Raw genomic sequence first — 10,657 nt, forward strand, 5'->3', positions numbered from 1 at the left:
GGTAGCAGCCTAGCAGTGTATACAATAGTTGCAACTGTGTTGTTGTTGTTAAGTGCTGTTGAGTCCATTCTGATGTTATAGGGTTTCCGAGGAGTGGCTGGTGGATTTGAATTGTCAACTGTGCAGTGGGCAGCCCAGTGCTGATCCCACAGCACGCAAGGACCCCTTCCTATAGGTTGTTGTTATTAAGTGCCATCAAGTCAGTTCCAACTCATAGCAACCCTATATAGGCTTCCAAGGAGCTGTTGGTAGGATTGAGCCACCAACTTTGCAGTTAGCAGTCGAGTGCTTATCCTAAAATACCACAAGACCCCCTTCCTATATAGTTGTTAAGTACTGTCGAGTTGGTTCAGACTCCCATCGACCCTACCAGAGGGTTTCCAAGGAGCAGCTGGTAGGTTTGAACCACCACCTTGTGGTCCACTGCTTATTCTACAGTGCCTTGCTGGGGTGAGTTGGTTCCGACTCATAGTGACCCTGCACAGGCTTTCCGAGGCTGTAAATCTTTATGGGAGTACAAAGCCTCATCTTTCTCCCACAGAACAGGTGGTAGTTTTGAACTGCTGACCTTGAGGTTAGCAGCCTGACTTGTACTTGTAAATACTACACTACCAGAGCTCCTTATAGTGACCCTGTACTGAGCAGAACTGACTCGACAGCACTTAACTGGGCAGTAACCTTGATTATATTGTTGCTGTTGTTAGCTGCTGGCGCCTAGATTTCCACTCATGGCAACCCCATGTGTGCAGAGGTGAACTGCTCAGTGGGCCTGATGAGGCACTGCAGGGTAATGCACTGGACCGCAAGTTCGGCCATTCAAACCCACCAGCCACTCCTCAGAAACCCTATACAGGGTCGCTGTGGATCAGAACTGACTTGACGACATTTTAACAACAACCTTTTGGAAGCAGATCGCCCATCCTGTCTCCTGAGGTGCCTCTGGGTGGGTCTGAATCACCATCTTTTGGCTAGAAGTTGGGTGCTTAACTGCTTGTGCCACCAGGGGGGTCCTCTGTATACATTTATGCTGTTGTTAAGTGCCCTTGAGTCGGTTCTGACCCATAGCGACCTGTATAGGGTTTCTGAGGAGTGGTTGGTGAGCTTGAACCACCAGCCTTGCGATGGTTCAATCCAGCACACTAACCCACTGTGCCACACCAGAACTCGTATATAGTTAATAGTAGTTACCAATGTGGGCACTTCCCTTGGGCCAAGCTTGTGCTGAAAACTTTAGATGGTGTCTCACTTCATCCTCACAGTGATGGGAACTCACAAAGTTGATATGAATTGTCCGGGGTCACTCCAATAGTGAGCAGCTCGCACGCTGTGGTTCCATCACCGCTATCAGCACTATGCCTGGTTCACAGCACTGGGGCCTGGTTCTCTGAAATACATCAGTCCTGTCACACTCCCATGGCAGCTGTATGATGAGCAACAAGTGGCAGGGTTGTTGGGACACTGTGTTAGGTGATGAAACCAGTCCGATGACTCCAACAGAGCTCAAGCCATCAACTGAGAGCTCACGGACTTGGAGCCTGAAGATTTGAATCTTCTAGCTTCTAGCTGTGTGCTCTTGAAAACTGATCTAGGCTTTGAACTTGTTTTCCCATCTATAGAATGGGGACAGTGATGTCATGGCTGGAAATGTACCCATTCCTCAAAAAAACAATAACAAGAAAGCATTGAAGTCTTAACCTCTAGTACCTATGAATTTAACTCTATTGGGAAATAGGGTCTCTGGAGATGTTACAGACGCAAGGTGAGTCTAACCAATGAGTGCTGTACTTATAAAACAGAGAGAAACCCAGAGAAACCAAAGACAGTTGGTCATGTGATGATATGAACATGTATCTATACCACAAGAAGGAACTGGGTCTACTACAAGTTGGAAGAGACAAGAAAGATCCTCCCCTAGAGCCTTCAGAGAGGGAGGATGGTCCTACCAACACATAAATTCAGACTCCCAGTCACCAGAACTGTGAGACAACATGTTTCTGTTCTAAGATGTCAGAAAAGAATTGAAATTGACTCAACTACACCCAAAAACAACACGTCACCAAGTTACTGGTAATTTGCTTGAGCAGCCCCAGGAAACAAATGCACACACACCTCACAGGTTGTTGTGCAGATGCGAGTCATGTGTTGGGTCAAAGGCTGGGTGTCTTTTGGTCCTATTGGTTGAAACTGGGCTGCCTTTCCTAAAGGACCATTTGTAGCTTCTCCCTCCCATGGAGAGCCATTATTATACTTGGTTGATAACAGAAAGGTTATAGGTTTAAGTCCACTCAGAAGTGCCTCCAAAGAAAAGTCTTGAGATCTACAACTGAAAATTCAACCACTGAAAACTCTATGGAGCACAGTTCTACTGAACCTAAAATCCCCATGAGTTGGAGTCGACTCACTGATAAGTATTTTTTGTTGTTGTTCTGTTTCTCATCCACTGCTCCTCATGATGGCTGCAGGTGCTGGGAGAAGCTGAGAGTTTTGCCCAGTGTATGTTCACTGTCTCTGCTAAATTGGAATAGAAATAAGAGATCATGCAAGAGTTGTAGGAAGGAATGGCGCCATCTTGCTTGGCAGTCGCTAATGGGCAGTTCTCTTTCTAGGCAGTGGATTGGAATAAACAAGAAGGACCATTCAAGGAGCTGTTCCTGGGTCTTCAAAGGCAGTTTTTCCCTTCAATAAAACTCAAATCAATAGACGTGAAAAATCCCTGGGACTTCTGCATGTCAAATAAAACTGCTTTTGTTTAACAGCGCCATATTCAATTTTTGTTTTTGTAAATACAGTAACATGCACAAGCAAAGGAACACAGATAAATTTTCTATCCCCTCACCCCACCACACACACAAAAAAAGACACGAATCGGGTTTTTTTTTTTTTTCCCATTGCACCTTTATTTTTACTCTGTGCACTGTTCATCATTTTCATACAGTCTTTCTAGAATCAAACAGAACCTCTCAGATAGCTCCCTCCCCCAACACTAACCAGCCTGTTTTACTGCTAACCAGCCTTCTCTTCCCCCTAGTCCATATCTGAAGGCTATTCTGCTGGTATCCAAGTTGTTCCCAGGGGGTGTCTATTTTTATGGGAAGGGGAGAAGGAGGTGTCTAGTTTGTGCCCTAGCCCTTAAGTGTCCCCTTCTTGCTACTTTCTCTCCTCTGCATTTCATCTCTTCCCCTGAAGCCACCATCCTTCACAAGGCCAAGGGATCAAACAGATTGGGGTTTGAATCCTGACTCTACCACTAACAAACATGTGACCTCGGGGAAGCTTCCTGGTCTCTCTGAGCCTTTGTTTCTTCTTCTAGGACTTGGAGAAAAGACTCCTTAACCCACAGGATGACTGTGAGGATTCAATAACTAAAATTCTAGAAAGTTCCTGGCATAGAATACACCTTCAATACGGATCAGTATCAGGGCCAAGTGTTCTAGGCAATTACTTTATAAGGGCCTGTTCCCTTAACAGAGTCCAAGAAATAACTCTCTAATGGTGGAATTTCAGGTATCATTGCACAGGAAAGGGAAGTGCCTCACAACTGAGACTCCTTGGTGGCACCATTTGAACCCAAGCAGGCAGGTCACTGCCCCTTCCACCCACAGGCAAGTCTGATGGTGGGTAAATGAGGCTGGCAGAAGAAATACTGGCCCTCTCTTTAAGACCATGTCTCTGCAGCAAGCCAAGAACCCATCTCTGGGAGCCAGGAGAAATTAATTTATTCAACCATCTCTGCCAGGGACGAAACAGCTTCATGTGGGTGTAAACCCGGACATTTAGTATACACAACAATTCTTTACGGCGATTCTACATCCCCTTCAGTGCCCTTGAGAAGTCCCCTGTCATGAGGGTGGTCCCAGAGCCTGAGGAGCTGAACCACCCAGTGTGAGTTCTCACAGTGGGGAGCTCATACGTCCACCTATTTTTAAAGGGTGGCTCTCTGGGGAAGAAATTATGCACCAAATGCTGAGTTGGCCTCTTGTTTTCTCTTCACTCACTGTCCATGGATGGCTCTTAAAAACCCAAATCTGATAAATGAATAGTCACAAGAATGAAATCATAACGCTGCCAAGAAGAAGCCAAAGGTTCAGTCTTATATTGGATGTGCACACACAACCTCGCTCCTTTTCCTCAACGGTGGTCCTTTAATTTTTTCAAGCCGATCTGTCACTCAGCCCTAGTCCGTGCGTAACTGTCAGTACAGATCCAGTGCAGCGAAGGTCTGCGTACCCACAGTCATGTCCAGTCTCTAGCTGAACAACAAAAAGCTGCTCAACGGACCACCTTACATTGTGCACCCACCAAGGCTGTGGCTGGTATTGTGTGGAAATGTCTTCCAGAGCACAGAGAAGAAGAAAACGTAAAAGATTCACAACAAGGGAAGTAGAGTGATAATGACCGCACAATAGAACAATTCATTGCTGTCAAGGGATGCAGCAGAGAAAACTCAGGAAAGCTCTATGAATCCAGGAGTGCCTCTCCAAGTATTTGGTTCATGCTAAAAAATAGAACACATTTATTAAAAATATATATTTATAAACCTTGATATGAACAGGTACACACATCAAGCCAATGAAAAACAACTACAATAAGTCATCTCCCCAGTACCAAACAGACACTTTGGATGAATGAATGGTATGTTTGTCCATCAATTGCCCCTGGTTTTTGGGGGTTTTTTTGTTTGTTTTTTTTTAATTTTATACAAAACCACTCTTTGAGCTGAGATGAAATGCTCGTTTTAGGGGACGCACAGCCAAGTCACGTCTGTCTGCTTCATCTTTTTGAACAGGTGATCTCCACCGGCAACCTGGGAGAACGGTTTTCTGTATCCATCACTCATCTATGGTGTCAAAAGCTGGTCTTCCCAGCATTCTTTTGAACCCCTTGCCAAAGACGTTGAGTTCCTTGGTGTGTGGATAAGTTTGGGTGGATTCATTGTGCTTTATTTAGGGTCTGCTCCTGGAAGCAGGATCCATTTATGGTTGGGGCCTGTTTGTGAAGTTCGAAGGTGCATTGGATCTAGTGCTGTGTTAGCTCCAGCCTGTAGTGTTCAATCACTGATGGGTTGGCACACAGGACTTCCATCTTTTAGCCATGCTGAGGCCTCTATGGACCCCTGGGTCCTTCACAGAGTGGTATAAATGTATACAAATATGATAACAATTAGGTTCAGAATGGTCCCGATGATCCCCAGCATCGCCAACACGCTCTCCTCTTTGCTTTCTTTTTCTTGGCCTCCTCTGTCTTCATCATTTCCACTCGTGATGACCATCTTGGTTGCAAATGTCTTTATCTTCCTCCCCAGGCTAACCTGGAATCGGAAAGATGATCAATTTTAAATATAAGCATCATTTTAAAATATAAGCATGATCATTTTGAAATATAAGCATCTTCTCCATAACCAATCTTATCTAGTGGGGGTGGTGATTTTGGGGGGATTACACCCTGGATGGGGGAGTGCAAAAGTCACCCCTGGATAAAATCTCGGGACACACTTCTCTTCGCTGTGGAGAAATGGCAGAAATGGTTGAATGATGCCAAGGATGAAGGTCCTGATGTCCACCCTGGTAATGCCCACTTGATTGAAATTACATCTACTCTCCCTTTCACTTGCAGTGGAAACCGAGACCGCTGCACAACAGATAAATGAAAACATGAGTGTTCTCTGCTGGCAAGTACTAGAGCACACCCAAGAGATGCCTTGTCCTGGGTGTTCATGAAATGTGTAGGGGTCATTACAGGCTCATCAATTCTGAAACACTGGATGCACCAGGGGTAGGGTTGTATAGGCCCAGGGAATTTGATTTACTGAGACCAGAGAGGTAAGCGATCTACCAAAGTGTGTGTAAGGACAAAAGATACACGAAACACTCATCACTTCTAGTGGGATTATACACTGGCATTGCCATTCTGGAAAGCTCCTTGGTACCATACTCACAACTGTTGTTATACTTTTGAGCCCATTGCTGCTGCCACTGCATCAATTCACCTCATTGGAGTTCCTCCTCTTTTTTCGCTGACCTTCCACTTTACATACGGGCACTCCAGCACCTAGTGATGGGCACAGGAAGACGGCATGGACTGGAAGCTATCCAAATGCACATCAAGACTCTGCAGATGGACACACTGTGTTTGATCCATATAGGAGTGACAAAGCTCAACATTAAATGTCATAAAGGAATGTCACTATCCCGTCCATCACCACACCACTCATCTGTCAGTTTGTCACACTGTGGTGGCTTCTGTGTTGCTGGGATGCTGGAAGCTATGCTACCAATATTTTACATACCAGTAGGGTCACTCATGGTGGACAAGTTTCAGTGGAACTTCCAGACTAAGACAAAGAAGGAGAGACAGACCACCTCTGAAGAGTTAGACACTAAAAATTTTATGAATAGCCACAGAGCATCGTCAGATACAGTGCCAGAAGATGAGCCCCTCAGGTTGGAAGGCATTCAAAATACAACCAGGGAAGAGCTGCCTCCTCAAAGTAGAGTTGACCTTAATAGTGTGAATGAACTAAGCTTTCAGGACCTTAATTTGCTATTGATGCGGCACAACTCAAAATGAGAAGAAATAGCTGCAAACATCCATTAATAATCAGAACGTGGAATTTACAAAGCATGAACCTAGGAAAATTGGAGGTCATAAAAAATGAAATGCATAAAGATCAATATCCAGGGCACTAGTGAGCTGAAATGGCCTGGTATTGGCCATTTCAAGTCTGACAATCATATGGTTTATTATACCAAGAGTGACAAACGGAAGAGGAATGGCATCGCATTTTGCCAGAGCTCTATCTTGAAATACAGTGCAGTCTGTGATAGGATGATAGTCATATGACTACAAAAGCCAGTTAATACCACTAGTATTCAAATTTATGCACCAACCACTAAAACCAGAAGAATTCTACCAACTTCCTCAGTCTGAAACTGATCAAATATGCAATTAAGATGTATAGATAATTAGTGGTGATTGGAATATGACAGCTGGAAACCAAGAGGAAGGATCCGTAATTGGAAAATACAGCCTTGTGATGGAAACAATGCTGAAGATTGATTGCCAGATAGTCTTTTGTAAGACTAATGTCTTACAAATATATTTTCTCAATAAAATAAAAGGTGACTATACACCTGGCCTTCACCAGGTGGAATATATAAGAACCAAATTGACTACATCTGTGGGAAGAGATGATGGAGAAGTTCAATATCATTAGTCAATACAAAGCCAGGAGCTGACTGTGGAACACATCACCAATTGCTCACCTGCAAGTACAAGATGAAAGTAAAAAAAAAAATTTAAACAAGTGCTTGAGAGCCAAAATATCACTACAGTATGTTGTTGTTGTTAAGTGCCATCGAGTCGGTTCCGACCCATAGCGACCCTGTACAGGGTTTCCAAGGGTGTAAATCCTTACGGGAGTAGAAAGCCTCATCTTTCTCCCGCGGAGCGGCTGGTAGTTTCGAACCACTGACCTTAAGGTTCGCAGCCCGATTCATAACCACTACGCTACCAGAGCTCCATTATATCGCATGTGAATTTAAAGATCACCTCAAGAACAAATTTGATGCACTAGAAACTAATGACCAAAGACCAGAGAACTATAGAATGACATCAAGGACATCTTATAGGAAGAAAGCAAAAAGTCTTTTAACAAGTCCGGAAAAAAGAAAATCCCAAAGTGGATGTGAGAATAGACTTTGAAACTTTGGGCAGAGAGAAGCTAAAACAACTGGAAGAAATGAGGAAGTAAAAGAGTTTAACAAAAATATCCAAAGGGCAGCTCGAGAAGACAAAGTCAAATATTATAATAAAATGTGCACAGACCTAGAGTTAGAAACCCAAAAGGGAAGAGCACACTCAGCATTTCTCAAGCTGAAAGAACTGCAGAAAAAAATTCAAGTCTCAAGTTGCAATATTGAAGAATTCCATGGGCTCCATCGTGTTCATGAGTAACCTGTACATAGACCAAGAAGCAGTCATTCGAACAGAACAAAGGGACACTGGGATGATTTAAAATTAGGAAAGGTGTGTGCCAGGACTGTATTCTTTCATAACACTTAATTCAATCTGTACACTAAGCAAATAATCCAAGAAAATGGATTATATGAAGACGAATGTGGCATCAGGATTGGAGGATGACTTATTAATAACCTTTGATATGCAGATGATACAACCTTATTTGCTGAAAGTGAAGAGGACTTAAAATGCCTACTGATAAAAATCAAAGACCCCAACCTTTAGTATGGGTTTGCAATTCCTCATAACTGGACCAATAAATAACATCATGATACATGGAGAAAAAATTGGGTTGCCAAAGACTTAATTTTGCTTGGATCCATTATTAACACTCATAAAAGCAGCAATCAATAAATCAAATGACGTATTGCATTAGGCAGAACGGCTGCAAAAACCCTCTTTTAAAGTCTTCAAGAGGAGCTCTGGTAGCGTAGTGGTTACGACTCGGGCTGTGAACCGCAAGGTCAGCAGTTCGAAACTACCAGCTGCTCCGCGGGAGAAAGATGAGGCTTTCTACTCCCGTAAAGATCTACACCCTCGGAAACCCTGTACAGGGTCGCTATGGGTTGGTTCCGACTCCACGGCACATAACAACAACAACAACAACAAAGTCTTCAAGAGCAAAGCTGTCCGTTTTAGGACTAAGGTGCAACTGACCCAAGCTATGGTATTTTCAATCTTCTAATATGTATGTGAAAGTTGGCAATGACTCCTAGTAAAATCATTGTTGACAAACAAAGATATCATTTTAAGGCCTAAGGTGCATCTGACCCAAACCATGGTATTTTCAATAGCCTCATATGCATGAGAAGGTTGGACAATGAATAAGGAAGACTGTAGAAGAAATTTGCATTTGAGTTCTGTTGTTGGAGGAGAATATTAAAAGTATCAGGGACTGCCAGAAGAACAAACAAATCTGTATTGGAAGAAGTACAACCCGAACGATCCTTAGAAGTCAAAATGACCAGACTATGTTTCTCATACTTCGGACATATTATCAGGAGGGACCAGTCTCTAGAGACTGCTTGGTAAAGTGGAAGGTCAGTGAAAAAGAGGAAGATCCCCCAGATGGAATGGCACAGGGACAGTAGCAATGGGCTGAAGCTTAACAACAATTGTGAGGATGGTGCAGGGTCAGGCATGGTTTCATTCTGTCGTGCATAAGGCCAATCCGAGTTGGAACTGACTCGACGGCCCTTTACAGCAACCTAACAACGGGCAAAATATTGAATGATGCTGAAAAGACCAAAAGAAGATGGAAGGAATATACAAACTCACTGTATCAAAAAGAATTGGTCAATGTTCAATCATTTCAAGATCATATGATCAGGAACCAGTGGTATTGAAGAAAGAAGTCCAAGCAGCACTGAAGACTAGGGGATAAAACAAGGCTCCAGAAATGGACAGAATGCCAATGGAAACATTTCAACAAACTAATGCAGCACTGGAGATGCTCACTCATCACTCAAGAAATTTGGAAGACAGTTACCTACTATTAGGTTGGAAGGGATCCATCCCTATTTGTGCCCATTCCAAAGAAAGATGACCCAATGGAATGAGAAAATCATGGGGCAATATTATCAATACCACATGCAAGCAAAATTTTGCTGAAGATAATTCAAATATGATTGTAGCAGTAAATTGACAGCGAGCTTCCAGAAATTCCAGCCGGATTCAGAAAAGGACATGGAATGAGGGATATCATTTCTGATGTCAGATGGATCTTATCTGAAAGAAGAGAATACCAGAAAGCTGTTTATTTGTGCTTTATTGACTATGCAGTGTGGGTCATAACAAATTATGGGTAACACTGAGAAGAACAGGGATTCCAAAGCTCTTCATTGTGAGGAAACTTGTACATAGACCAAGAACCAGACATTTAAATGGTTTAAAATTAGGAAAAGTATGTATCAGGGCTGTATTTTTTACCATACTTATTCAATCTGTATTCTGAGCAAATAATCTGAGAAGCTGAATTCTATGAAGAAGAACATGACATCAGGATTAGAGGAAGTTATGGACAATCTGTGATATGCAGATGACATAACCTTGCTTACTGTAATTGAAGAGGATTTCAAATACTTTGAAAATCAAAGACCACAGCCTTCAGTATGGATTGCACCTCAATGTAAACAAAATGAAAATCCTCATAATTAGACCAATACAGAACATCATGATACATGGAGAAAAGATGGAAGTTGTCAAAGATTTCAATTTTGCTTGGTTCCACAATCAATGCTCATAAAAGCAGCAGCCAAGAGATCAAATGACACATTCATTGTGCAATTATGGAAATCTACTGCAAAAAAGCCCTTTAAAGTTTTAAAGAGCAATGACGCACCTGACTCAAGTCATGGTATTTTCAATGGTCTCATATGCATGTTAACGTTGGACAATGAATAAGGAAGACCACAGAAGAATTGACACATTTGAATTACAGTGTTGGTGAAGAATGTTAAAAGTACCATGGACTGCCAGAAAAACAAACAAATCTGAATGCTCCTTAGAAGCCAGGATGGTGAGACGTCATCCCTCATACTTGGGGCATTATATCAGGAGGGGCTAGTCCCTGGAGAAGGACATCAAGCTTGGGAAAATAGAAGTTAAGTGACTAAGAGGAAGAATTCAAACAAAACAGCAC

Source organism: Chrysochloris asiatica, unplaced genomic scaffold (genome assembly GCF_000296735.1).
Source record: "Chrysochloris asiatica unplaced genomic scaffold, ChrAsi1.0 scaffold00025, whole genome shotgun sequence".
Classification (NCBI taxonomy): Eukaryota; Metazoa; Chordata; class Mammalia; order Afrosoricida; family Chrysochloridae; genus Chrysochloris; species Chrysochloris asiatica.